This window comes from Venturia canescens, chromosome 9 (assembly GCF_019457755.1).
Source record: "Venturia canescens isolate UGA chromosome 9, ASM1945775v1, whole genome shotgun sequence".
Lineage (NCBI taxonomy): Eukaryota > Metazoa > Arthropoda > Insecta > Hymenoptera > Ichneumonidae > Venturia > Venturia canescens.
This window is the reverse complement of record NC_057429.1, coordinates 14462617-14484496: the sequence shown is the minus strand read 5'-3', so window position 1 is coordinate 14484496 and position 21880 is coordinate 14462617. Positions and strand designations below refer to the sequence as shown.

The 21880-nt window shown below is 40.6% G+C and overlaps 1 protein-coding gene across 1 annotated transcript in view; it reads right to left on the bottom strand.

The window, feature by feature from the left end:
• The window catches only part of Nlg3 (Neuroligin 3), a 161536-nt gene that overhangs the window by 135486 nt on the left and 4170 nt on the right, over positions 1 to 21880 (bottom strand). The window lies entirely within an intron of this gene.

Below are 21880 nucleotides of genomic sequence, written 5' to 3'. Positions count from 1 at the left end.
CAACATGGTCGGAATCGTAGCGTGTACCAATCTAACAATCCGTAAATATACGTAAACCAAGATCCAATCTGGTTTGTATACATGTCTACAAGGACGTGTGTTTGTGTGTAAATTAGCTGGAATTTATCCAATGACTCAGTCCCGCTTTGATTAGCTAGCTATACAACTGGGAGTGAGAAGATGCTCTCGCATCCGAAATACGTAAAGCAGCATATGTCTTCGTGCTCCAGACAATACTGTTCGCAACTATCTTCCCAATGCACGTTCCCCTTTGTGGAGCATGGCTGGGGTGGTTGCTTCTTCGCGCAATATCTCCAGGACGTTTACGATTAACAAACTTTGACAACAGTATTTTAACTTGTGCTGGTGGTGGCTCGTAGCCGAAGGCTCTGGGGGCGAGAATAGTTTGAGCGAAGATGTCTCTTCGGTAATTGTTCATCGTGGCAGCTTTGTTTTAAATTAAATTCGAGCAAAGGATAAAACTGTATGAATGGGGAGGATAATTCGTTCGCACGGATTGAATGAAAAATCGAAAGGGAAGCAGGATAATGGAGCAATCGTGAAGAATCAACGGTCGAGAAAGAGCCTTAAGACAGCCGTTAAATGGACTCTCATCTGGACGTGATGAGGTGCAAAAGCTTGGGAAAATGGTACCCTTGGAATTTGAACAAGGATCGACGAATCAAGCGCTTCGTCTGGACTGGAAATAAATATACGAAAGCTTTCTTAGACCTCGATTACCTTATACGTATATGTATGATCGTCGTTCTTGATGCACGAGGGACAATGTGCGAATAAGATCCCATGGGGAAAGAGGACCAGAAGATGTCACGGTATCCAATTCTGCCTCGATAAACCCTAGACTCATGCGGAGTCACCTTGCCCAGAATCCTCTCCACTTCCCACTATCTACCCGTTCTATCTTTCTCTTGAGATCTCTCACTCCCCCCCCCCTTCTCTCTCTCTCTCTCTCTCTTTTGGTTTACCCAACTCGGAGAATCTCGCTCCACTCGGCATAAAATCCTCTTCAAGCCAATAGCAGGGCTTCGTACATCTCCGATTTCTCTTGGAGATAACATTGAACGCAAAACGTCTGACTATATGTTTTGTTAGTTTATTTCGTCCTCGTAAAGTGTACAGTTTTCGAAAACCAAGCTGGAATCTTGCCGATGGCGTATATAAACCAAAATATACGATATGGAGGGACCTTAACAGCCTCGGGGGACCATCGTTACACGGAAGAATTTGAATAAAAATATTTTACAGTTCTATTGAACTTTTGAGATGACCAAAAGATTATTCGAATTCACTAAATTTGGGTTTTTTCTATGCTTGCCGATTACGACGAAAAGAATCCTTGAGAAATAGGTCACCATTTTTTTTCACGAAACTTTATATAAATTACAAAAAGATGAAAAAAAAACACACACACACACATTTTATCTCTCGTATTTTTAATCAGAGCGCATCTGATAGTTTCATCTCGAATCAGGTGAGGTTTCTCCTTCGTTGTCTTCATGATGCTGGTCGTTAAGAAATCTAATGAAAAGTTGTATACTTTTATTTTTATTCCAGCTGCTTCATCCTTACAAGGCCGTAACAGTTTTCATTTTTTTTTTGTTACTTCACTCTCTGTCTCTTTACGATGCTATTTCTGGAACTAGAGAATACCGTGACATGGTGGTGCTCCAATCATATTTTCTTTTCCACCCTTTACAGTTTTCCATCTCTTCAGAGTCTAGCACTTTGAGACAAAATATACTTGTTCGGTTATTTTTTTTGTTGGTAGAATCCTTCGTGTAATTCAATCTTGAAGTCTTTTTAACTCTGCCTAGAAAGTGAGTTTAGCTTTTTGCCTGTGTTGATTGGATAAAAAATTGGGTTGTTTCAAATTTTTCTATGAACAATGAGGAAATTCGTTCATTTTGTTCGCGTCAATGTGGTTCTCAATCTCGGAGAAGTTTCTCTCTCTCTCTCTCTCTCTCTCTCCAATCATACTGCACAAATATTAAATTAAAATTTCGAAGCTTAAACGGCGGTTTTTACTTCATTTAAAAATTCCAGCTTTTACACCCTCCTCAAAAGCATAAACACCGTTACACAGCGACGCAGCTGGTCGTGCAGTGTCAAGATTTAAGGCAGGAGGAAGGGGAACCGTAGCAGAGTGTTGAAAAAAAAACAGAGAACAAGGATCGTGCGATATTCGCATTCGAAAATTCGGCGGAAGATTGAAAATAAAAGAGAGAGGTGACTCGATCGTCCGTGTTCCCGAGTTTCTCAAAGTATGAACACAGTTACCGGGCCGTACCGGGCGCCGTAGCTGTCGGTGCAGGGACAAGTTCAAAGGCAGCCAGGATCGGGTGTCTCGTAGCGAAGTGAGAAGAGATAGAAAAACGAGGATCGTGCAAGCGTTTGCGCTTGAAAATTTGTTCGAAGCTTAGAGGCAAAGGGAAATGATTTCTAGTGAAGTTACGAGAAGGAGAGAAAATCAAGGACCGTCCGACTTTGGCGCGTGAAAATTTGTCCCAAGTTAAAAGCCAAAGGGAGGAGATGACTCGTAGCGGAGTAATGAGAAAGATAGGAAAGGGCAGCGCGAGGCTTGCGCGCTTGAAAATTTTTTTGCCACTCGCTCTTCGTCCGTTTCAACTCCTTTAGCCTGCCTAACTGCTTTTTCCTCGTGATAGTTTGTGCACGCCCGTTGGCACTACGCCCCTCCCTGTCCCACATTCCCTTCTTGGCTCTTTCACTTTTCACTTTTTCCTCTGCTGCCTTTCGCATTCTTATCCCTGCTAGCCTATTTCACAAGGGTCCCGAGCGGCCGCGCGCGCAGTCGTTTGCTTAGGTGAAACGAGGCGCGTATTATCTATGAGAATATACACAAAGCGGGGAGAAGCAACCGTGGGCAACGAGCTGGACCGTAATCCCTCGCTTCGTATGGCCTCTGTGCCATTGGCTAACCATCCACAATCGCTCTCACCCACCCACGAATACTTGACTCTTATTCTTATATTCATATACATCCATGAACATTTTTATAAACGCCCAACAGCTCATAATATATGTGAACATGAATCTTATTCTTATTACTCTAACAATAGCATACGTTTTAGCCCCGCATATTCCACAGTTTTATTGTTTCACGAAAAAGAAAAATAAGATAAATCCCGGGGAAAAGTGATGGTTTTCCAACAGAAAAATGATACTTTTTCCCCCTTTTGCACGGGGATGGAAAACTCGATTGATAGACGAGTAAAAGAAAGCAGAAAGAAGTTGAATCTCTCAGCTAATTTCCACGTCGATGTTTCCTGGAGTTTATTTTCTTGCAAGAGTCGCGAACGGTTTGATTGAAATTTATATATCGTTTTCTTTGGGAAAACTGAAAAACGATAACTTCCAGTGTTTTAATTGGTTTCTTACTATCATCAATGCAGTAGCAGAATATTTTGAAGTTGTTCGTTCAAGCACAAAAGCTAGCAGCAAAGTTCCGATGGTAACTTCATAACTTGATTTTGACGGAATATTCCCTGGGATTGGTCATCCGCAGCGTGATGAAGTTTGAGAATCAATATAAAAGGGTGTTTAAAACATCAAACTGCGGGAAAGGGGAGTTGCAATCGGGCTTTGGAGCAGAGTTACGAAGGTCTCATCAATTTAACACCGCGCGCGTTCGCAGAAGGAAAGGCGGAATATGAATTAGCAATCTGTGCCGCGTCATCAATTACTATCTTCGCGCCGTTCATCGTGAAAGTTTTTTTCACCGTTCTTTTTCTTCTTTCTTTTTTTTCTCCAACTCCTCGAGCCGTCGCTTTCGGCGTTGCTGCTGTACGCTTTTTTCATGTATAGAGAATGACCGACGAGAGAAAAAAAAACATGCTCGGTGTGGGAGATGAGAACAGATAAAAGGTACGTGGGCAAGCACCGCGGAACTCCAAAGGGCTGAACCTCGCCGGAGAATATAGGGCGAGTGCGAGTGAAGGATCGCAATGGGCTGGAGATTGTGATGGAGCATACGAAAAAGATAGTGAAGCGAGAAAGAGATGCCTCCCGGCTCGAATTCGACGCGTCGATTCTCTCGTGATTCTCGTCCAGGGAATCGGATATCCTCAATCCCAGAATCCGGAAGAGGATTCTCGGATAATGAGGCAATCTGCGCGAGCATGCTTTTCTACGACTGCATACTCCGCAAATGGTGTTATATTTTCACCGCAACATTCTTTTCAATCTTTCACTGTACAATGTCATCGCTTTCGCACAATCGATCGTAATTCAATGTGTATTACTCCTTAATAGTTTTTTTTTTATCGCTGATGAAAGAATTGATGAAAATACTCGAAGGATACTCGGAGGACTGGGAAAAAAGGGGGAAAATAAAAATGTAAAATTCCGGGCACCGAGGATCAGTTTTTCGAAAAATTCTTTTTGAAGATTCTCGATTTCGGATCGAGGAAATTAGGTCATTTTCATATTTACGTAAAGAAAGGCTCAGCGCGACGGGGAAGGGGGAGGGGAGGAAACAAAAGGAAATAGATGCGTTCTGCTGTGACTCAATGATGTAAAAAAAGTTGGTTGGTAGCCAGAAGATTCTTCGAAAGATCGATTATTCGCTTCAACGACCCAGAAAACATAGCCGACGAAGTCTCTGCGACTAACAAAGGCGAGAAAGAATAGATTTCTTCTCGCCCTAGCTTTTTGTTTTTTTCATTCTCTCGTCTCGTTAAAGATTCAGCGCTAAGTCACTGAGAAATTGAGATGACGATATCGTTAATCCTTGCGGTTCGTGCGAATAAAAACGGTACGATATTCGATAAATGAGAAATCAACGAAGTCTCTTTTTCATATTTTTCACTGTTTTTGAAATCGTGAAATTTGGAACAGTGAAATAAAGTGCCCCATCGAATTTGACGGTAGCTAAGATAATATCATTTCAAAATACGCTTCCAAGGTACGATTATAACTTCATAATATTTTAATGAAGTTCTTTCTTAAATAATAATTCATCCATTCATAATAGTTATTGATCAGCTTCAATGAATTGCTTCCCACTGAAGAAAACTTCATTAAGGCAGATCATGCCCGCAGGATCGTATTTTATCGGTGTCTTAATAGGATCGATTTTTACGTCCTAATTAAAGATATTATCACTGTAAATTCATGTCAGAGTTGTTAATTCGAAATTGCGATTAATCGGGGATCCACCACTATAGCCTGAACACGAGATTACATTCGTCCCTGGCGAAAATATTACAGTCTTTTATGTAAAAAATCGCATTAGAGAACGCAAAGGGAAAACACAACAGAAAATGGATCAAGAAAAAGATGTTAATAAAAAGACAGAAGGCTATAACAGAAATGCTAGGCAAAGCTAGGAAGAAACAAAATACAGAAATAAGCAAATGCGAAGTAACGAGTGTTCGTTTTATCAATTTCGTTCAATCTTTAACGTAATATATTTTTATTATAAGTAAGATAGTCGTCTCGAATTTTTTCCCAGACCTTCATTACACACTCAATCGTTATTGTGTACTTTTTCATAAACTTCGACAGAAGCGTTCATTCGTTATATGGAAAGGTAAACGATTTTTTACGCATAGTCTCCATAACCCAGTGTATTTTTCTTCATATTTAAACACGTTTGTGTCAAGAACCAATAAGACGAACTCTTTCAAATTTGAAATACGTGTGAGTCGGCTACCCATTTAAACTCTGTGTAAATTTCAAGACTTTCTTAAGAAAATCGCTTCGTGCTTGAACTACTTTAAACTTTCCACAAAACGCTTTGCTAGAGGAATTTTTATTTCACCTCCACCACAGCGAATCTTTCTCAACGATTATGAATCTTTCACCCTAATAATCTGAACGCAATCAAAACGTTTTTTTTCTCTTCTACAAGCAACGTAACTGAACCCTTAACTTGAAAAAGAATTACTGAAAATTTCAGAGTGCAAAACAACAGTGAATATTATTGACAGCCGCAAGTTTTAATCGTATCAGCAAAAGCAATACATTCGCATGAACAAATGAAAAAAAAAGCAGGTGGAAAGCGAGAAGCGAGAGAGTACATCGGAGAAGAGAAAGAGCAAAAGAGCGAGCGAGAGACAGTGCGGAAGCGAGAGATAAAATAGAGTTCAAACACGGCTACGCAATATCGTCGAGTTTAGGAGGATCGGAACAGTAAAGGTATGCATTTACTGGGTTCTCATGTTACTGCGCTATAAATTCGTGATGCGTATACGTTAGTGGCAATCGATTTCCCGAAGCGTCGTCGCATAGGTGAAGTTTCGTATATGGTAGTAAAGTATAGAAACGGAATGATCCACCGATACGTTGAAGCCGTCGACATCTCCCGTTGGAATCTCGCATTGCACAGCAGCCCATTTCGGTTCACCCTTCCTATTCTCGTCATCGTGACTCGTTCGCCTCGCCTTTGGAGTTCGCTAGTGCACAATCCCGTTTCGAGGATTTACACAATGCGGAAAAGCACAGTAGCGCGCGCGTTAACAAGGCTCCACCGGTGAGAAACTCCAGAATAGAAGATGCCGAATTATTAAGTGTCGCGAACATTACATCACCCCGTATGCAGGCTTTTAAGCTGATTAAGTAGTGCATTAGCACCACCGTATACGCGCCAAGAGCTTTCCAACTCCTTCGAATATTGTGTTTGCAAAATCTAAACCTTCTACGCGGAGATAGAGAGGGAGCGAGAGAGGAAGCGCATGTTCTTCCACCATTCAAAATGAAGAGCTTTCTGTTCACCTGTTCACTCAACTAAAATTATTTCTCGTGCCGCACACTCGAGCAAATAATTGCATTCTAAAGTAAACAGGAGAGATCATTCGGTGAAATAGAAAATCGTATATTTGTTTTTCGAAAATTTTCAAAATTTTCGAACCTTGGAATTTTTTCGAAGTCTATTGCCTTCGAAATTTTTTTTTTTTCGGTCATTACAACTTTGTCTCATTCGACTCAGAATCGCGTGAAGCATGTTTCGAACCCATCGTTGGAGGTCAATTTTTCGATTTTTGAAATTTTCGAACATTTTCAAAATTTCTGAAATTTTGAATTTTTTCGAAGTCTATTGCCTTCGAAATTTTGTTTTTTTTCGGTCATTACAACTTTGTTTCATCCGACTCAGAATCGGGTGAAACACGTTTCGAACCCATCGTGGGAGGTCATTTTTTCGATTTTTGAAATTTTCAAAATTTTCGAATCTTGGAATTTTTTCGAAGTCTATTGCCTTCGAAAATTTTTTTTTTCGGTCATTACACTTTTGTCTCATTCGACTCAGAATCGGGTGAAACATGTTTCAAACCCATCGTGGGAGGTCATTTTTCGATTTTTTAAATTTTCGAAAATTTTCGAATCTTGGAATTTTTTCGAAGTCTATTGCCTTCGAAATTTTTTTTTTCCGGTCATTACACTTTTGTCTCATTCGACTCAGAATCAGGTGAAACATGTTTCGAACCTATCGTGGGAGGTCATTTTTTCGATTTTTGAAATTTTCAAAATTTTCGAATCTTGGAATTTTTTCGAAGTCTATTGCCTTCGAAATTTTTTTTTTCGGTCATTACACTTTTGTCTCATTCGACTCAGAATCGGGTGAAACATGTTTCGAACCCATCGTGGGAGGTCATTTTTTCGATTTGTAAAATTTTCGAAAATTTTCAAAATCAATCATTTTATTGAAAATAAAGCCTTAAAATGTTCCTACGAGGAGAAAAATACTTTTCTCGCGAACGATTAATCGAAAAATAGAAATTTTTTCCGTGGATTTTCATGACCGCGAACCTCGGTGGATCTTTTCAGTTCGATTTTTATCTGAAGAATCTCAAGTGAAAGATGAATTTTTCACATGAAATAAAATTATGATCCAGAAACAGTTTGGCCCTGCCCCAGTTCTATTCTGCTCCGGAGATGAAGATCCGAGACTATGCAAATCGAAATGTTATATCCGGCGAAATGAGGTGGCCCGAGATCAATTGAAAACTGGTAATGAGATGACAGGACGAAGTAAGGAAATTGTTCGCTCGGTGAAATGACGTTCCTCCCTCATCGGACACGATTGCCTCGTATTTGCTCGGAAATTATTCAACCCTTTTTTTAGTGATCGCCATTTTTGAACTTCCGTCAAGTGTTTTATTGATCAAATTCGTTGATGAGTCCTGCTATTACGCTCGGAAGGATTGAGTCATTTTTCTCTCGCTTACGCCTCGATTCAATTTGAATTTCACGATTGATAATAATCCCATTTCAAATAGAACTTTGGTGGACAATTGTGTTCGTTAAATGAGGAGGTGACCATTGCATCCGAGCACGTACGGACCGTTTGAGAGAGCTCTGTGTAAGTACACAATGTCAGAATCCTCAGGGACAGTTGTGTTCTCGAGCAATCGATATTCCGTTAAGCTCATCAAGTTTGGAGTGCAACGAACCTTCCGATGGGAAATATTCCCATCGATAATTAAAATATTCTTTGAACAATATAAAAAACATCAACAATTCAAAAGAAATGGCGTTTTGTCAACCCGAACAACGAAGCAATTTTCGAATGCTGCAAGTCGTTAGAAAACAGTCAAAGGGGAAGCAGAAGCTCCTACCCAAAAGGAGGAAAAACCCTCGTATCGCCGGTCTCCCTCGTTTCACACTGCAATCTCATACTCGCTCGTCACCGACAAAAGTCTCGAATCCCTTGAATGTACCAAATAAACGATTCACGCTTCCAACGCTGAGCTTTCCTGACTGGAGTAAAACGACGTGAATCCTTACGAGAAATATTTCGAAGCTTTTCTCGTCATTTGGTGGCGCCTGACCCAAGCGTGATTTTACTACTTCAAAATTTCCATCATTTTATACCGGGCGCTGCCTTTCGATACAAAAACTAAAGAAAAACTAAAAAAATGCATTTCCATTTATCAAACTGAAACTCCTGATTTTGTATTTAGTCAATTCGTTGTTTTTTGCTGAACGAAACTCCTGCTGCATGGATTATTTTCAGTACTTTATGTAGCGCGCCTTCAAACTTCGCGAATCTCCCAGAGCAGTGATTCTACTGAAAAAAAAATATTTTGTCACACGAAAACGATATTTCCTCGAGAGAAAAGTCTGTGGTTGGTAAAATTTCATCGGGGAAAATAGCAATTTCGTTGAATTAGTAACCTCGACAGGGATCGGATGCGATACGGTAGGAGATAAGCCGCACGAGGGTTCCTAACGAAACCGCATAGTGTCGTCTTTTAACTTGAGCTCTCGAAAGCCATGAAGCATCGTTCATCAGTGGGTGATATGGGCGCGCGAGTTGGAACACACGCACGAGTGTACACTCTGGCGCGCGGTGCACCAACACATGAGATTTCGGTATAAAGAAAGGCTAGCGCGGCTGTTAGGACGGTACGGTCATACATCACAGGACTGTCGTGATATGGTGAAGCTTGAGTGATGGACTCGTTCGAAATGCGACAAGTAATAGGTCCACGTCGAGCGGCGGTTTCTCTCGTCACACGAGTGTGGCAAAGATCGATGTGGGTCACAGCCGGATTGGAGATAGCTATGGAAGCGGGTAGGAATTGCCGAAAAATATTCTTTGAGGGAAAGTGAAGAGAGCGGAGGACTCTCGGAGTGGAGGAGTCGTTGGTGGCCAAAGAGGCTGCCGTTTCCATCGATTGGGGAAGTTATAATTTCATGGGAATAAGTTGGTATTGAGATTGGTTTGGTGGGAGGGCTTTCTCGGCGCGTTTTCGAATCTCCCTTAATGAAACTGGGGCAGACTGAGATCGGAGGAATTGGATGCTCGGTACGAAGAGGGAAAGGAGGCGTAAGAAATTTACGAGCTTCGAAACACGCTTGGGTCTTATTCTACCGGGAGATCATTGGACGTAATTGACTGTCGACTGTCGAGCTCAGCAACTTTTTTTGACATCTGGAAACGAGGTTTTTTACTGGCAGTAAAGTCACTCCTGTTGCTAGTAAAAAGAGGAATTCACTCGCGATTGCGATAAGAGATAAGAATTTGTCGACTGTGTTAACAGGATCCGCTCAGCGTCGGAGGTAGGCGTTGCACGATCGAGTTAATGAGCTTCGTTTATTCCTCTGACGACGTATTGAGTTCGAATCGATTCTTACACTTTAGAAATTAATCTCGAAGCGGGAATAAAAAATAAGAGAGAAAGATAAAATGAAAGAAACGTATTTAAAGCCAGCGTTAACACCAAGTCTCTGAAACCTGCACGGCTTCCTCGAGGTTTCCGTGAAAAACTTTTCTCCCTCCAATTTATTTAACGGAAGCCCGGATTAATTTCCGTTTCGAGCACTCCAGATACTTGACTCGGTAGAAACGACCGAACGGCCCAGATATCTCGTTAAAAAAGGAAGTCACCCGAAGAGGCAAAAATAATCGGACTAACTTTCGTGCCGAATAAAAAATCATAATCAACCCAAGTACGAATAGGAGCAACACAGAGGGAGAGGAAAAGAGAGAGATAAATAACCGACAAAACCGAAGAAAAATACTCGAGTATGTCGCATTTGGCTTGGTTTTGCCGTCCTTCCCATCGTTGGTATACTTGCAAACGTTTTAGTCGCTACAATGGATACACAAATATATAAATATATGCTTCTTTTACCAACGTCTAGATACACTTTCCTCTTTACGTATACCTGTACACAAGGGCGGGAGGGAATTGAGGCGGGTGGGGCGGGGACGAGCGAAAATACCTCTCGACGCCTTGACGCCGAAGGCTGTTCGAAAGCGTCGTTTTTTTCTTGCCTGCTCGACGTTGCAAGAGGGCAAGCTCCAATCTCGGGTACCGGAAGAGACCGACGTGAACGAGACTGACGACAATCCCGTCGTCCGGCAGATCTACGGAAGATTTGAGAAATAAGAGGCGGGTAAAGGTGCGCCAGAGGCTTTGCACAACTCGGTGAAAGCGAGAAAGAGAGAAGGCTTGGAAAAGGGTGCGGATAAGATAGCGGTTGGTCTAACGGGACTACAGCCTCGCGGGACCGAGCTTACTCCGTACTATCCTCCAGAGTTTCACTCCTTCTGGTTCTGTCCGTTTTATCCTTGCATCACTCCTCCGTCACCAGAGAGGCCGCTCCAACGTACTCCAAGACTTTTGTACGTTATCCGATTTACTTCATCGACTCTCACTCTCTCTCTCTCGCTCTCTGGCTTAATTTATTTGGGATATATTTGAACAATTTCGTTTGAGTGCCAGCAAGTACGATTTTTTTTCTTTATGTACGATTTCTACGATTTGATTATACGATCTTATGATTTTTTATGATATGGTATGATTATTTAATTGATTTTGTACGATTTGATATTTGTATGATTTTTTATTTTGTATGATTTCGTATCAAGTTATTATTTTTTCTGATTCATTATTTTGATTTGTACGATTTTGCTACTTTGTATGATTTTTTGGTATGGATTATATGCTTGGATGATTTTGTATTATTTTATGATTTTGTATGATTTTTTACGATTCATCGCCTGCTTTTGGTTCCCATACTGCACTTTTACTTATGTTTGGCTTATTTTTCATTTTATTTTTTGATAATCTATGGTATTTTATTTTATATTCGTTAAATTGTCAAATGTTATCAAATCAATCCTGAAAATCTCTCTCTCTCTCTCTCGCTCTAAGCCTTCTTCTCTCTTTTTCTTTGCAATTTTCTTCTTCGTCCTGGCATTTTTCCAGTTAACGTCTCTTAACCAATAAATACGATACCCTTAGTATAGAATTCCGGAAAAGGAATAGTAAGTCCCAGTGAACACCAGCTGCGGATAGGTTTCATGGTTTTCGTCATTTTTATGCCGAGTATTTATTCTTCGTTAGCAAATTTTAAACTCAAATATATTTTTTTCTGTTTTTCACGAGCACCGAAACCACTCAAAATTACTTCGACGCGTGCGCTGTGATCGGAAATTCGTATCGATACGCGACTGTCGATGGTGTTTTATGCATTTCGGCTTTTCTCGATAATTTCATTTCCTCCAGGGCGCTAGACAGGTCGTTTGGATAAACGTTATTTCACAGTGAGAAAAAACGCTCAGAAATTCTAGAGAATCAAATTTTTGTCAATTCGTGCACCATCAACGCTCTCGACGCAACTAGAACACGCGTTCGAGGATCTGCAAATCTCAGGACAACGCTTTCGTCACCGAAATGCATACAATTGTACAAAAAATAAAAAATGAAGCATTTTCTAAAGTTTTTTTCTAATGAAGTTTTGCGGCCAGAATATTCGCTCCCAAATTCTTGAAGAATGACGAGAGTGCAAGATTCTGACTAAACACAGACTCGCTACAGCTTCGGAGGTCAAAGGAGCGCATTCAAGGCTCGTCTACAGTGGCCGAATAAGGTTTGTCCGCGTTCCCTCTCGCTGCTCCGAGCCTCGGAGTTGCATATGCAACGAGGTTCAAGCTTTTCTCGCTTCCGAGCCAATTCTTTCCTCATTTCCGAATTCCTCTCGAGCTAATATAAAAAATATTTAATATTTGAGGATGCAAAACAAGAAAACAATGATGGAAGCTCTTGGTTTTTGCAGGTTCTATGAAACCGAAACAGGGAGCGTGAAAAATAACGTTTCTCGCAGTCAACAAAGAGTGGTGGTGACGCTGTTAAAAAAGCTTCAGAATCCACGTGGATGCAACGGAATCAAAAAACCTTGTTTATTGCGAGGCAAATTCCTCGCGTTACTCCTCGTAAAAAATGTTCATAAAATCTCTTTTTACTCGCAATATTTTAGCGCATATGCAACGTCGAATAATTCGGTCCTACTAATTCATTTTTTTGGTAGCTTCGGAAATGAGACTCCTCGGGAATATTGCCGGTTTACACGTACTTTTGCGTGGACACGAGGAGTAACGAAAATTACACATTTTTACTGCCTTTATTTATCCATGGAACGTTTGTAATATGTCCGTTTACTAGAGAACAAGTATTTTCGCGTGCATTTACATAGCTCACGAAGCCCGGAGCTCGTTGTACTTGGTTTGTTTTTCAGACGAAACGTCACGCTGTGGAAATATAATCCCAGCGCAAGTTGATATTCTCGCTAGAATAAGTATCGCGGTTTTTTATACGTTAGCAGATGGATAATGCCTCTGAGTCTTTCGAGAAGAACCGCGGGCGTATACAATTCGGTATTTTAATAATTTTCAACATGCTTTTGAGCTTCCCTCGTTGGGAGAATAATAAATGACTTTAAATCACGAGCTTTTTGAGTTTACTTCATCTTCATTATCTTTAATGCATTCTTTGCCTGACGCAAACTCGCCGTTCACTACTTCAAACGTGAGCTCAGGGATACGAAACTTGAATCGATCCCCTGCTTACCTATAAATAATCTGAACGTCAAAAGGCATTAGCGGCGTGTAGGGAGCTGTTGTAATCGCAATTCTCGAAAGCCTCACGTCGAAAAACTGCACCCAGTCGTGACTGGAAGCGCCTCACATTTTCCTCAAGCAAACCCCCCATCCACCATCGTGGGTCTGTACACACGTCAAGTTTTCCTCCTTATTTCCTTCAGCCGAGTTGCACCGAGCTTAGCCAACTCCAAGGATCCTGAGTAGTTAACCGTAATTCAAAAAGTTTGCTGGATTAAAAATGCGAGCCCGAAGCTCTCTCTATTTTCATTTGGCCAAAAGAAAGAAAAAAAGTGAATCAAAAGAGCTAAATCTCGCGAAAGGAGGCTTGTTCACTTCGTTTTCATGGAGGTCAAGCACTCTCCTACTTTCTCTTTTCTTAATACTCCGAGTGCCGATTTCCTCGTTCACAATTACGAGCTCGTGGACAGACAATGATGTTGGACTTTGCCCAGGGATCAAATGTATTTCTAGTGGAAAAAATACACAGTTTAGGCGCAACGTCTGGCTCTTATTTTTACAAAACAATGCTCGACGAGATCGCTCAAGTTTGGTTTCGTTTTCGAGAAGCTTTCAACGTTCACAGTATCTCGTAATCTTGTAATTGTGCGCGGAAAAATTTGAAAAGTTTATCTCAAACTTCGTTATTGAATTTGGGACCAAATCCCGACCAAATTGATCTATTTTCCGTCCGTCGGAAGGAATAGTAAAAAGTCTAAACTCCCGCGTCTCTTTTTCGGCCATCCCGTACATACGGCGGTTCGATTTTGCTAAGCTTAGTAGTTCTTTCCGCAGCAAAAGGAATATGCAGACGGAATAAAGATAAATATGCAGAAAAGGCATAGAAAGAACGAGGGATAAGAAGATAAGACAAGAAGAAAAAAAATGGTAAACGTGTAAGGCGGATCTACGAGGAAGAAGATAGCTCGCCGAGAGCCCTTGGATTATTCGTCCTCGGATATTCTCATAATTCATTTTTACTACTTTCCGCTGCTTTTCGAATATCAGCAAATTTCTTACAACACATGTTTTTTCTCAAACTGCTTTCACTATTATTTCCCTTTTTTCCGCCCCTTAATTCATTTCGAATGAACAAGGAGCTGTAATTATTGGAAAACGGAAGATTACTCATCGTCGTGAATTTTGATCCAACACCTGCTGCGAGAATAAAAAGCGAAAAATAAAAAAAAGCAATATCGAAAGAAAAAAAAAACAATGCGACGAGCCATGTATCGAGATTTCAAAGATATTTGATAGACGCTAGTAATGAGGAGGTGAACACGTTATGAGAAAGTTTACGATCTAGCAGTCCAACAGAGCAGTTATACACCCGTTGTCTGACCAATATCGGGTTGTTTCTACTGCAGGGTGATTTTCTGTCTCCACATGGCGCCCCACATACGAATGTAAGTACTGTGTTCTGTGTGTGTGTGTGTGTGTGTATGTGTGTGTGTGTGTGTGTGTGCGAGCGTGTCCTGCTGACATTGCTACAATGTCGTGAAATCGCTTTGGCAATTTCTACGAGCTGTAATATTGTTGGGGATTGCGATTTACTCTTTCTCAACATTGACCAAACCTTCGTCTCGATATACGAGTATTTTTCTACTTTGATATGATGTTTCATAAAAATATTCGACGATCGATAAAGTTTGTTGTTTGTTCGTAAACGATTAGCAGATTTTTTGGTAATTTGCATTAATGCGGGTGAATCGAAGGAATTCTTGAGGAGAAGGTTACTTTGAAAGAAACAAAAGTGTCTTCATTTCCCTTGGAAGCACAAGCTTGTAATGACGTGGAAGTAATCAGGAGAGGCTAAAAGAGCAAAGATGGTATGGGTCTGTAAGAAAGTGAATGAAAACTTGGTAGATTTGCTTGGAAATGGTCACTTATATGTATATACAGATTGGTTAAATGATCAGGCAACTATTGTAACGTGGGTGGTCTCGATTCTCTCACTTCGACAGCACTTCAAGACTTCCTCCATTTTACGGATCAATTTTCTCCTCATGCTCTCCTTCTCGATCCTCACTTAGTCAAGGAGATTCTGAAGCGCTTTGTTCCTAAATAGTCTTTGACTGCGAGTTCAATTGGACGTCCGACAAAAGGATGAATAAGAGGATCGATGGAGAGTGAGAAGAAAAAAAACTTTAGTGTATTTCCAGAGTATAAAAATATCCACTGGGGCTACGATCTCCGGGATTTTTTTTCACACTGAAAATCCTCTCCTCACTTTTTTTGTTGTTCCTCGAGCTCCATAGAACGCTCCTATTTGAGTGGAATTTTTTTCCATTCATGCTTTCTTGCCTTTAATCAGAAGGGTAAGGAAAGGTTTGAAAATTGGTCCGTTTAGCGATAGTGTATGCATTGTGTGACGTGTTGTCCGACGTGTAACTAGAGAGTCTTCCCGTACCTTTGAGCCGCAGTTTCTGGCTTCATTCTCCATACATCCTAGGCATATAGACACTCTTACACGCTTGTATATGTGTGTATATAATTTGGTCTATATAACTTCTCCCTCTTTCTCTTTATACAGCAGTCTTTGCAGGCCAGTTCCGTAGTTCCGGGCCAACGGGCCGCTGGCACTGGCTCCATACTGCGTCAGTCTTTCAATAATAGAGTACTCGGCTTAATTATTGGTTAACAGGAACAACCGAAGTTAACACACGTGCTGCTGGCTCTGAGGCGAAGCCAGGGGCCTTGCAAAGCACATTGCCTCTCGTCGCAATGTGATTGAGCTCCGATCAATCGCAAGGTAACCGCGGTGATAAGAGCTTGCAAAACAGAGATTTGTTCGAAACACACCAACGCATCGTTAACAGTCACCACAATTACGAGCCAAAGTCAAATTATCATGAACCGGCTCGACCCTCATCCACGATTCCTCTCTGAACCTTGCTCCCTTCTCTCGATCTCTTATTAACATTCATTGGCTAATTTTATCGATATGAATTTGCTTCGCGATCTTCACGAATGTTATATTTCTCGTCTCCAACGCATGATCGATTGCTGAGAACAGTGAGATCCTGGCCTGTGGTTCGGTGTACAAACTTCTGTCGAACTCAACTCCGCACCGTGCAATCCTCTCGTACTCCGAGGCCTTCTCAGAGACAACTCGAATAATAACGTGCGGAGCTTGATGAAAATCGAGATACCGTGACTCGCTTTCAAGAGAGAAAGCACATGTGGGTGGCTGGGAAAAAACAAATTGAGTCGAGGCTGAACTTGTGTCGAATCCAAATCGAATGGAGGAGAAAAAATTAATGTTTTCGAACTCTCGTCGAACTCGGGATAAGATCATAAGTTTTGTTTATAGCCACTAAAAAAAGAGCAATGGTCAATACGAAAGTTAATCCCGTTCGGCAATTTGAGCTCGGTCATGTCCTCCCTCCGTGTCCACTTGAAAAAATATTCTTTCGATAAAAATGAAAAAGCAATGTCGATTTACGAGCTCTCTATTTTTTCAATCGCTCTCATATGTACTTTTATCCACACAAAAGTTTCTTTTTGCCAGAACGAGATCGAGTTGCTGTAAAAGTAAGAAGATAAAAAAACGAAAAAATTATATTCCCCCTTTTTCCAATATTCTTTCCGCAAACGAATAAAAAAAAAATAATGTTTTTTTTTTCTTATTCCAGTAAAATACACACGAGCAAAATACACAACATCCCAGAAATTATGCTAAGCCGTTAAGCCATTCTTTTTCCTCTCGAAGCCTCCTTGGATCAGGCTTCTCAGCCAAGGCATTGACGCATACGTATAACGAACAAAGCGTGTCGTATACGCACACTTTTTCGCACCCTACTCTTTGGCGGATTGAATAAATTACCCCTTCCGATTGTTCTCGCGACGTGAATTTTAATACGAAGAGCTCGCGCGATGACCTACATTGCACTCTTTTGCCACACGGACACGGGGAGCACACGATTCCGTGTGGAATCAAGGAACTAGAGGAAGCGGATGTCGTATTTCAAGTTCTATGAAGTTCTTACTACAGATAATAGAAGCTCTCGAGCGAGCTTCAGATTTGTCCCGCATTTTCAACCCTTTTTTCATCGTTATATCATTGATTTGTGGCTCTATATTTATGTGTTAAATGACGTAGCTTTACCAAGTAAAAACGTCACCCCGTGTTCGCGGTATTTTTATTAAAATCTTATCAATTCGAATACATAATTTAACCTCTGTGGGAATCGGGACGAGAGAAAGAAAAGAGAATTAATTAAAATACGTTGAGAATATGGAAATAAAGCTGTGTTCGATCCGTTTTAAGGCATTATGTACACTTGCAGCGAAAATACGTGGTTTTCTTGATTTTTTTTCGACAAGAAAATAAATGTTTATTGAAAAACTGTGAAGGACGTTCATTAGTGCATATGCTCGTGTGTACTTGTACAATTTTTTTCATCAAAAAATTTCTGAAAATGGCCCAACTCCAGCTGTATTCCAGTAGCACCTTTTTTTGAGAATCGGTTGCGGTGGACATGATAACTAAAAACTATTAATCGAATCCATACCGAATTTGTACCATTTATTTATCATAAAACTAGCTTGAGCCTGGACGAAAGATCTGTAAAAATTTTGATGAAAAAAATGGCGACAATTTTAACAGAAAATTTATTTTTTGAGGTTCTAAATGTTCGGTTTTTTTGTTACAATTTTTTTTTCCCAACAAAATATTCAATCCTTCGTCCGTGGCTTAGCTATTATTATAATGAATAAGTGGTATAAATTTCGTATGGATCGGATTAATAGTTTTTTAGTAATCGTGTCCACCGCAAAGGTATTTAATAAAAAAACGATTCTGAGATAATCGGCGGTCGGTTGAAATACCCACAGCTACGAATCCAATGTTCTTATTTTTATGAGATTTGATGAGAATATTCTTCAGACAATTGTACTTGAAGGATATCTAATAAAAAAAAAAATCGATTTTTCCGAAGCCCTTAAAAGTACGAAGTCCTCGGATTTGTCACTTCTTCTTTACACATCACTTCATTCGTTGTATCATCCTACAATCGTAATTACGTTTATATCTTTAAGAGAACTTTAGTAAAATTGCGCACCGTTTTTCGTCATAATATGAAAGACTTCGTTTAGTTCACACTCGATACGTTTTCGTTGCATAGTGAAAAATGCGAAAGTCGATCTTCTTTTGGTGGACACAAACGTGTTGTAAATTTCGAGAATACGGCAGTGCAAACAGCTTTTTGGAACACTGTACATTCGTGATTCAAGCGTCGACAATGCGCATGGATTTCACGAAGGTTAAACGTGCAGATCTCTTTCTCTCTCTCTCCCTTTGATTTCTTCCTGCCTTTCTCTCTTGTTGCATGTGCAAACGCGGAGAGCTATGAGAGCAGAGGGAGTTTGGCAGTCTCGCCTCATCGCGTAATAATAAGTGCTCTCTCTCTCTCTCTCGCCCTCATGCGACGTAACATCCCAATGGGAATTTTGGCAAATGCAGTGAACGAGGATAACGACGACGAAAAGGAAGAGAAGAAAGACGAGGACGGGGTCGAAAAAGAGCTGCATAAATAAGGGGTTGGGGTAGATGCGGAGAAAATAAAAGGAAAGAAACGCGGAAGGAAGGACGAGTGTGCGAAAAAAGTGGATGCATTTTAATTGCAGCCTTAATCGGCCTTCCGTAAATCGTTTTGTCATCTCATTTAATTCATTCGTCTCAACGATCCTTATAACTGACCCGTTAGCTTCACAAATGTCCTCTTTCGTGTATACATTCGCGATGGAGCTCATCGACATATCAATAAAAGTATGAGCGCCAAGCGTCGATCAAATAAGATTCACCCTCGTTTGATTTAATGCTCAATTAAATCAAAAATTTATTTATTCACGAGCGATTTGATGCGCGTCAGCGATCATAGAATAAATCACTCGCTCGATATCCTACGAATTTATCAATAGATAGAATTCCGAGACAAATGGCTCGAAATGGGGTTGCTTTTACTGGTCCCTGTTTCTGACGCTGCTCCCACTCCTGACCTCTTTCACTCTGTCTTTTGCCTGCGGCACTTGCATCTGTGACGTTGACAAATAAGAAAAAGCCAGGATATTCCAGCGGACAAGTTGAAAATACATCTCTGAGCCAACGACTTTCCGTTATTTTTCACTTCCTTCTCTCCAAAAGCTTTTACGCACGTGAAAGAATTTTGCTTTTACGAATTTTCAAATTTTCAAGCATCTCATGACGTATATTATGTCTTTTATCATTCGCTATTTGCTTCGCGAACGAGAGCACTAAATTTCGGCCGTTAACTAAATTTCATATTCGACAACGGATCATCTACGTTTCGGAGTTCATGACCAAAACTGCAGTATCGAAGTTAAGTGCTTATTCTATTTTACTGCTGCAATAATCAACCAATTCAGAAGTGTCGTTAAATGACAATAATTACGGTGACGGAGTCATGAATTTCAGGAAAAAACGTGTTTAAGGACTCGTGTTTAACTGTCACTTAAATCGCTCCATTAAATTTACGTTTCGCGTATGACTAATACTTACACGAGTCTCTCGAAGTCTGTCAAAAAAGGGACCAAGGGGCTTGCTAATAGGCCGAGAAAAAGGCACTGAAAGTAGAGAAAACGGTACGTACGGCCTACTCGAGTTTTGGCTCGATGATCAATCTCCAATGCAGCACTTCCAATTCGACTGTGGGACTACACCCTAACAATGGCCTGTCATCCCATGAATTATTTTCTCATATATCTTCGGGAAACCCAATCGAACCCTTGGCTTAGCTCTCAAGATACATTAGCTCTTGATACGTTCTGCAGATTCAAAAACTATTTTTCGTTTTTTTCGTTGCTCATGTTATCCGGCTGTTAACACACCCCGTTCTGCGGGAAGGGAAAGCACCAAATGATATAAACGATGATCCATTTGCGGAGAAAATCTGCAACCATCAATCCGCGGGACAAAGAATGGTAGAAAAGAAAAAAGAAGGAATGAAATTTTGTCAGATTTGCATGAAATGATTCGCCACATCAAAAGTCTAAGAAATACGAAAATAAAAAGTGAACAAATAGTAAAAAAGGAAAAAAGTTAAAGAATTTCATCGCTTGCACATGCCTTTGGATTACCATGTCCCATTTAAATAGACATTTCTTTGACTCTATCCAAGAAATAGGAGCGAATAAGCAATCCGGAATCTCCTTTCACTCCATTTTGTCTTCCCCTTTATATTTGAAGCCGCAGGTTGTTTTTTCCTCTCACTTTACTGAAACCATCGACCTTTTCCCTATTCACCTTTTCGCACCAATCCTCCTCTTCACCCCGGGCTCGAACGATCTCGTAAAATTTTCTACTCGTTGTTACGAGAAGCTTCGAGCAAGTCGTAACGAAGTTTGCTTTATCGTGCAGGAAGAGTAGACAATGATATATAGATGCTGGCTTGAAAAACGAGAAAAACGACCAGTTATACAGTTATAAATCATTCTGTTGGAAGAAAAAAAGGAGCAAAAGCATCTAAATTACGTTAAGTCTCATCCAAGTTTTCTCGCTACCGTGGGAAAAATTATTTTTCATCAACAAAAACGCTAACTCTGTGAAAAACTGTTTGGCGTCTCCTGTGTCGCTGTAGTCTTTATGAATGCATTAGTGTGCTATTTGAATGTCAAAATTTGTCTTCAATTTCCAAGTTAAAATATCGTCCAGCGCTTAGAGACGTTATAGAAAACATTTGCTTGCGCACACTCGAGCAATATTTTTCTAGTGTTCGTTGAATCCTCGGCATTTTTTCGGTGTCTTTGAAAAGCTGCGCATCCATCCAACGAAAGGTTACATACGTGTTTAAAATTCTTCAAGGCTCGAAGGAAATCGAATAGAATACGTAAGCGCGAAGAAGCGGAAAAAATGCAACTTCACTCGAAGGTGGAGGAGACGAGGCGGTGGACTAGGTAAAGCGGAAGGAAAGAATCGGGAGGATAGAAAAATGGGGAAATGCGGTGAGAACGGAGGAACAGCGTGCAATGAAGAAAAGGGGAGACGCGGACCACGCGCATTCCACATTGGTCACGTTCCCAATTTATAGCCAACGAACGAATACGCCTGGCTATAAAATAACACTTCTCCATTCAAATCGCCAAATTAATGGGCGTTTTTATGGATTCTTTGTTTGCGCTTCCCGACAATGGGTCGCTACGTTTTCCCTGGATGGTTGCCTGAGTTATTATCCCCAAATGGAACGATGTTCGAGAAAAAGAGAGAAAGAGAGAGAGAGAGAGGGACAGGAAGAAGACTGTGCACATGGCTTGTGATTCTCGTGAACTAATAGCTGCGATAGGAAAGAAAATGAGAAACTTCCAGCTTCTACAAATGTATGATAATTCTTGTTGAAATCGAAATTGGCCAAGTTTTAGTACAAATCGAATGGCTATTGGTGAACTGTAAAAAACATTATGAAATAATCATTACTTCAATTCTGCAGTTACTGTAAAAATGCCATTACTGTACACACTGCACGCGTCGATTATTATCTCGGATACAGTTCCCCTTCC